This window comes from Aquila chrysaetos, chromosome 11 (genome assembly GCF_900496995.4).
Source record: "Aquila chrysaetos chrysaetos chromosome 11, bAquChr1.4, whole genome shotgun sequence".
NCBI classification, from domain to species: domain Eukaryota; kingdom Metazoa; phylum Chordata; class Aves; order Accipitriformes; family Accipitridae; genus Aquila; species Aquila chrysaetos.
This window is the reverse complement of record NC_044014.1, coordinates 9,499,275-9,507,255: the sequence shown is the minus strand read 5'-3', so window position 1 is coordinate 9,507,255 and position 7,981 is coordinate 9,499,275.

Below are 7,981 nucleotides of genomic sequence, written 5' to 3'. Positions count from 1 at the left end.
AAATACCATTCTTCAATATTTAAATGGTGCTGAAGCCCCAATTTGGAGGATTTAGCCAAGTGCAGCCACATCATCCCTATTAAAGAAATGAGAACACCTGAGTCCAAGCATTTTATAACAAAAGCTCTTTTTCTTTGCTTTGAATCTAGACATCTCACTCAAGTCAAATTCTACTCTGCTACTGCCTCCAGGTTTAACCAGAATAAAAAATGACTACTATGACAGTCAGTATGACCAGACTGCAAAAATAGAAACACAGAATTTCATTTGCATGCTTATCATTATTTAATCCAGCAACTAGCGGACATTAAAATTTCATTTTACCAGAACATATTTTTCTTTGGATTGGGTCCCAAATAATTTGATTCCCCGGTTATTACATTGTTTCAGTGGCAAGATACCCACACCATAATTATTCTTAAGGGGGTCAGTGTGCATGTGGGAAACAAAGCGCTCATCAGTGGGTACCACTCTTAGTATCCATTTGTCTCTTGGTTCCCTGAATCACTGTTACAAAGCATTTCCAGGGAGCTGATACTCATGTTTTAAACCATTATGTTTCCTACCATTTATAAGCATGTCTGAGCCAGAAATCATTCAGCGGCTGTTGCTGCTGCATCCTTCAGGGACAAAATGTTCTAAAGAGCTAATGTTGCTCTTTCATTAAGAAACCTATTCAGAACCACAGAGAGTGATTTTGACAGTGCAATTGGTAGTTGCTGTAGGGTAGGAGCTTGACAGGAGTCCTATTTTACACTAAATGAATGTATACTGTTTATTAAAGAAGCAGAGTCAGTTACAGATTTTGGTATGCATATGTAAGTATATACCTGTGTGTCTCGTGCACTCTGCCTCTCTGGATTGCACAAAATAATTCTGCCTTGATACATGAAAAAAAAAAATCTGTTGTTTCTGGCCAGCCCTGGCATGAAGAGTAAGAAAGGAAAAGGAAAAGGAAAAGGAAAAAAAAAAGGAAAAAAGAAAGACAAAAAAGAAGAAAAAGAAAAAGAAGGAAAAGAAGGAGGAAAAGGAACACAAAAAGAAAAAGAAAAAGAAAGGAAAAGAGAGATTCCTACAAACCCAACATCAGTCATTTCACCCAGAGTATCTGATGTTTTTCTAGCATGAACACACTTTGCTTTTTTGTATAGAATCATAGAATCATTTAGGTTGGAAAAGACCTTTAAGATCATTGAGTCCAACCATAAGCCTAATACTACCAAGGCCACCACTAAACCATGGCCCTGAGCACCACATCCACACGTTTTTTAAATACCTCCAGGGATGGTGACTCCACCACTTCCCTGGGCAGCCTGTTCCAATGCCTGACAACCCTTTCGGTGAAGAAATTTTTCCTAATATCCAATCTAAACCTCCCCTGCCGCAACGTGAGGCCGTTTCCTCTTGTCCCATCGCTTCTTACTTGGGAGAAGAGACCGACATCCACCCATGTGTTTCGGTGGGTTTAAGCGTGGGTGGAGAGAGAAGAGGACATTTAGTGAGTAAGAGAAGGTAAAATGAAGGGCATTAAGGTTCAAAGTGACAGGATAGATTAACTGCTTGCAAAGATGAACAAGCGTATAGTTTCACGTTACGGTTCTTCTGGTGGGAAAGCTGGTTTAAAAAAGTTTGTGTCCTTAGCTGCCAGGCACCATGTTTTGTTCTTGTTGAAAGATATACATAAACAAGAACATTTCCCTGATCATTGCAACACAGCCCAAACGGTTCAACCAGCACAGCCAAAGGTTATAAACTGCTGTCTGGAGGTGGAAACTTGAACCAGGGTGGGAATGGGCAGCAAATTTCTATTTGGCTTCATGAAGAATAGGAAAGGGCAGCAATCTCCAGCAAGGAAGGATGGTCGCGTGGCTGAACTGTGGTCTGGGGAGCTGGAAGGAGCTGGTTTCTGTCCCTGACCCTGCTGCACGACCCATCACCTCTGTTACTACAGCATGAGAGAAATATTACTGAAAGTATCTCTTCAGAAGAGTGTAGTTATGTCTCATTAATGCAAGTTTAATGGAAGATGGTATAAAAACACAGCTTTGTTATCAGTCCCTCTCATCTTTCTAAGTGCCACTGCACAGGTAATTGCAGACTTTCAAAATTAGATCTCCTGGTAGTGCTACCAAACACATATGCTTGTGTCTTAGCAAAATGTTCTTTGCAAGGGCTTTGGAGATCAAAGACAGTCTGGGCTTGATTGGAAACCAATTATCTACTGCTGTGTGGACCTTTGAAAACTAACAGGATTTTTATTTCCTTTATCCTTTGATCCCAAAATGAGCAATATAAAGATGAGGAAAAGCATAACAAAAGAACAAATGTACCAGGCGAAGAGTGAAAAGGGAAAGCAAGAATGTGCCTATAGGTTAGTTGGATAGATTTAAAAATAAATAAATAAATAAATAATCAGGCTACTGGATTAGAAAACCCCAACAAGCTACAACCATAAGCAATGTATCTTTCAGCTCAGTACCTCTGTAACTCAGAAGATCACCTAAACACAGAGTTGCAATATGGATTACCTATGGATGTCTATAGGAAAGATATTTTTTTCCTCCATATGCAACTGGAATTACAGAATTACTTGTGCAGTTGATGCTACGTAAAGTACCGTTTCTCCAGCAGTACGTTGCTGTACCTTTGATCGTATTGCCTAATTTCTTTAGCCTTTCTCCTGCTCTTTTCCTGGTTTGGCTTCACATTCCAGGAAGAATCCAATGCCGACAAGCGTGCCTTAAGGCTCCAGCTCCAACTTGTCGTTTCCAGTGCTGTCAGCAGACTGTGGGCCAAGGCAAGCAGCTGCAGATCCATTCGCTTCTGTAGCATTTCACCCACTTCTATGGCCCTGTTACTTCAATTTTAGTTTCGCTGTCTGGGGTCAGTCCTTGTACTGAGACAATTAACACTGAGCATCTGAAATCTGATAGGGATTTAAAGCAAAGGGTGAGTGGTTGCCACCTGGTGAGAGGAGGAGAAAGGAGGGGGAGGATGAACGAGCTGGACCTTTTCCTTTTTCATCCGGCGCACATTAGTGGATCAATGACTGAAATGGATGAGGGTGCTGCTGAAGTGTCACGGCAGTGTAATGATGTAGCTGCTATTAATGGCTAGAGCTCCAGTCCGGAAATTATAGTTGAAGAAATGGGAAAAAAAAAAATTTCTGAGGGCTCTGAATTGGTGATTTGAGGATTGTAATTTCGTGCTTGCTTTCATATTTCGTAAAATGGCTACTGTGCACATTTTCAGCAGTTTGCCTGTTTTTTAAGGAAGGAATAAAGTCAATAAAGTGTGTTTGATCACGATTCTCCTTCCATTCCCCATCTAAGGTAAGACACACAATCAACGATGGTGGCTCTCCTATAAATCAAGATCTATTTCATGCTTTTTAGTAGATCTGTTTGCAGTGGGAAATGTACCGTCAGCTCTCTGGCTGTCTGGATTTAGAGCAGATGTACAAAATATTACAGTTTATATGGCCTGTGAACTCAGCGTATTTCAACATCAAATTCCTATTACACTAAAATCACTGGCAAAACCGTGGTTATCTTCAGGCGGCCTGTATATAGACACAGGAAAAAACCCACAACAACTGGCCAAAGCAAACCAAAAATCCCACAGCAAAAGCACCTCGTCTTGCAAAATTGTTGAGAAGGCCAAATCTGCTGTTCTCAGCTAAATCTGTGACCTCAGGGAGGTTGTACCCTTCCACCAGCAGTTTGACCGATACCAGGATCCAACAGGTTTTTTTCCATATTGACTTTCTTTGGGCTCCCCTTCTCCTACGGTAATTAGACAGGTCAGAGGGGAGAGCATGAAGGGAGGGAGTTCAGCTCCCTCCTCACTGAAAATGATGCAAAGGAATGTCATCTGCTTCTGAGCCACTAAAAAGTGAATACACAGAAGTCTATAAGAAAGCTGTCTACAAGAGCACCGTTTCCACTCACGTCTTTCAGGCTAACCTACTTTCTGCTGCCTGCTCTGAGGCTTTTCCCTTTGTCCCTGCTGTGGGCGGCTGCTGTAGCTGCTACCGAGGCTGCGGCTGCCCTTTCTGCAAGCAGGCAAGGGGAAAGCATCCAGCACGGGCTGGGTGAAACAACCGAGCGGACCACTCGGCGGTTCCCACCTAAAACCGTCAGGCCTGCCGAGGCGAGGGGAACTCTGCCCTTCACAGGCTTGCGTGAGGTTGCTGGGGCACCCGCTGCTCTCCGCTCCCAGCCCTTTCTGCCTGCCCAATTAATTCTCCACAGCTCTCTTAGTGGAAGTTTTAGTGCATACCAAAAAGGTTTTTCTCTAATTTCAGACTCCTAACTTTTTCTCTGTGCTTCCTAAATAGTGGAGGCTGTCTGATAAGGCGGCTCGGGGTGAGCAAGGAGAGGAGACCATGAGGTAAACAACAACGGATGATAGCGCATAAATATTTCAGAAAAATGTGTCAGCGTAGAAGGCTTAGCTGCAGTTATTCCTCCTGAGGGGTCAAGTTGCAAAAGCCTCTTCCTCACTCCCCCAGCCTTTCAGGTGTGGCCACATCCAAGTGCGTAATAAATTTCAGGGATGGAGGAAGCAGGAGAGCAAGTATTTACTTTGCACTAGTAAAACAGCTCTTATAATGCTGCCTTGTCGCTGGCTAATTAAAGCTTACACAGCCAGTTCATCATCAGTCAAAGGCTGCAGACCCTGTTCATTGCAAGGCAGTTTTGCGGCCGTTAAATCCAGCCCGATGTATATCTGACTGTTTTATCGTAATTGAACCGGTTTCTGTGAGCCACGTTCCGCATGGCTGCATGGACACTCACCAGCGGTGGTTTGTAACGGTAATTGGCACATCAGCAGTTTGACCCTTTTCTAACAGACTATTTCATAGAAGACGCTTCACCGCGACGGGTATTTATCTCAAAATGCGCATTATAGAAAAAAAATCTGTAACGCTCTACCCTAATGATCCAAAACACAGATTCAGCGTACCCTGGGGATTTCTGCTGCGCTGGTTCCAGAGGTTGCTCCCTCCCCACCGCCCCCAGCTTATCTGTCCCCAGAGCAGAGGAGCAGAAGGGGATGATGCATCTGCTCCTCACCTACCCCGGTTCCCAGTCCAGCTACTGCCCTAAATACATCTGGCATATCCTGCAGAACTGCAGCACGACTGTGTTACACTGCAGGACAGACAGCCTGAGCTTTCAGCTTTGCTGAGAAGGTGGGAACATCTATGCTCTGCTTAATTTTAACGGGAGCTGGAATCCGAGTCCTCTTAAGCAGCCTGTTAGTGCAAAATATCATGTTTGTAAAGACTGATAAAGAACTTGTGAAATTACTGAAGACTGTGGGCTGTACCATGTAGCGATGCACTCTCTGAAAGTCACATTGGGCCCAAATATTATGTACACAGAAGTATCTTTAAACCACTCAAGCTGTGTGAATTAAGTTACGTGCCAGCTTGGGAACTCTTTCTGCGGACGGATTCAAGCAGTGGGACTGCCCTGTAAATAAGAAAGTTGTTCGTAGTCCACCTGAACTTCATCTAACATTTATGTTTTCTAAATGTGCAACAATCAGGTTGCCTGGAGAAAAGGAAATGGAGCAAAATCTCAAGTTCTGGGTTCGTCTGAGGGCTCACGGGTTCCTCCTGTGCCCTGGAGAGCTCAGCCAGCCTTGGTGCATCGCAGCCCTGCAGCCACGAGGCAAAAAATGCTCATTGTGTTCCTGCAAGTCAAAATGCTGTCAGTCTCGAGGTTCAGAGACTTTGCTGGTGGAGTATGGGGCATTTTAGAAAAGCTTGGTAGTATATTTAATGTGAGACTTTAGAGATCAGGAAACAGCCAGCTGTCCAGCAAACAGTATGACCAAAATTTGAGTCCGTACACAATCAATTAAACAAGCTACTGCCCTTCCCTTAAAGAGCTTGGTTTCATTGATTGACCAGTGTCTCCAAGCTGGGTCTGATATTGAACACTACTAACCCCTGTCTCGGGTTATACGGCTTCTTTAACTACTCTATGGAGGAAACACTGATTAGATTGCCTTGCTCATTGATAATTTTTCCTTCTGGTTCTGATTATGCAGAATGATACTGCTAAAGAGGACATTAGAAAGTCAATCAAACATTGCAAAAGATACAATAAAAGCCTATTCTAAAAACCTTTCTTCCCTTATTTCTATTTTTTTCGCTGTCTCTCTCTGTAAACTCACCTGACTATATTTACATTCAAGATATGTAATCAACATAATTTTAAACTCCTTTGTGGGAGTTAGTTAGTTTCTTTGCTTGATGTATTTTGAGAAAATATAGCCAGAACATGGATTTTCCTTGTCAGGCCCCCTGCTTGGAGATAAATTATTCATCTTTGGTTTTACATTTAATTTATTAATTTTTAATTAATAGTACAGACAATACTGGACAATCATTTCTTCTTTTGGCCTTTTCCAGTTAGCATGGGAACTTGAAAAATAAAGCTTAGCATATTCGAAAAGATTCAACAAAATGTTCCTTCTGACATTGTGTAACTCTCAAGGTTGGTTTCATTTCACATAGAAAATAAAAGTAAATCTAGTATGTATTATTTGAAGCTGTAAGGGAAAGAGCACAGCACCAACACAGTGGTCCCAGCTTCTTGTGCTCTAAAGGTCAGCTGTGAGGATGTGACACAGTGTTAAATTACCAGTGCAAAAGAAGCTGAAACGCAAAAGAAAGTATTGAAATAAGAAAGAAAAAAAGAAAAAGACTTGAAGAATTCCAGGTCACTATATTGTAGTTCTCAGAACATCCAATTGCTCTGTAAATATTGCTTAGTTAAGTGTACCGGGATTGACAGCAATATTTAACTCCAGATGGATTAGAACTGAATCACTACCTGCAATATTAATTCCAGATACCAAAGCTGAAGCAAAGTAGAAGTAGGTCTGAATTTACATCCTGATCAAGAATTTATGGTGCAGGCCCAAAAGCATCGAGTCAAAGGACAATATTAATTTATTCCAAGGTCATACAGACCTCTACCTCCTTGATTCATGTTCTCTGCTCCCAGCTTTCCAGAAGACCTGTGTAAAGGCCAACTGCTTAGTCTGAATGTCATGAAGAAGAATGAAGCAAATATGGTCACCCCTTCAAATTTTAGCTTCCTAGAGAAAGCTGGTACTACATCAAACAGGTATTTATCTTGGATGCTGAGGGAAGGGAAAGGCATTTTGGTGCGTGGAGCAGCGGCTGAATGGGAAATCTGACATGACTACAAAAAATGGGCTTACGATCTGTAGCAAATGGAGGTCTGTCAATCAGATGAAATGTCAGACTCTGCTAAACTAAATGGGCTTGTTTATCACTGTAATTATGTAGCCTTACAATGATAAGGTATTATATATACATGTCTTACTCTGTGCCAGGAACTCTTCTGCAGAAACCCAGTAAATTTAATTATGAGAGGAAGAAAAAAATTCCTCTATTTCATGATCTATCCACCCCTGCAATGATTACTCTGGGGAAATTCCCACTGAAGCCAAGCAGATGGTTCCTACCTTGTTGTACGCCCAGCTTATTTTCTTTTAAGCTATGAAGTGGTTTACAATGCCATTTTTCTCTGGAGCTGCCTTGCATTTGGCAGACTTCTGACTGTGTGTGAACTCCTTTTTATTGTATATGTGAATGAACCGCTTGGTTTCTTTTTTACCCCAAATAACAAATCCCACTTAGGATTCATATAAATAAGGACATGAATCAGCCAAGTATCTAGTCTAAACATGCTTTCAGCAAGATGACTCCCACTGACTTTGTTACAAGGGAGTCAATAATCAGATTTAATATCACTGAGCCACATCGTCTCTGGTGCATTTCCAGAAACATGCATATTGACCTCTTAAAGACTTGTCTATGGACCAATGTTGTGTATTTCTGCTTCTGAGCAATCCCTTACTCCCTTTTTGCACAGATACGTAAGTAAGTTTGCAGCAGACTTGAACAGATGTTAGTTCAATGAGGGAACTGCCT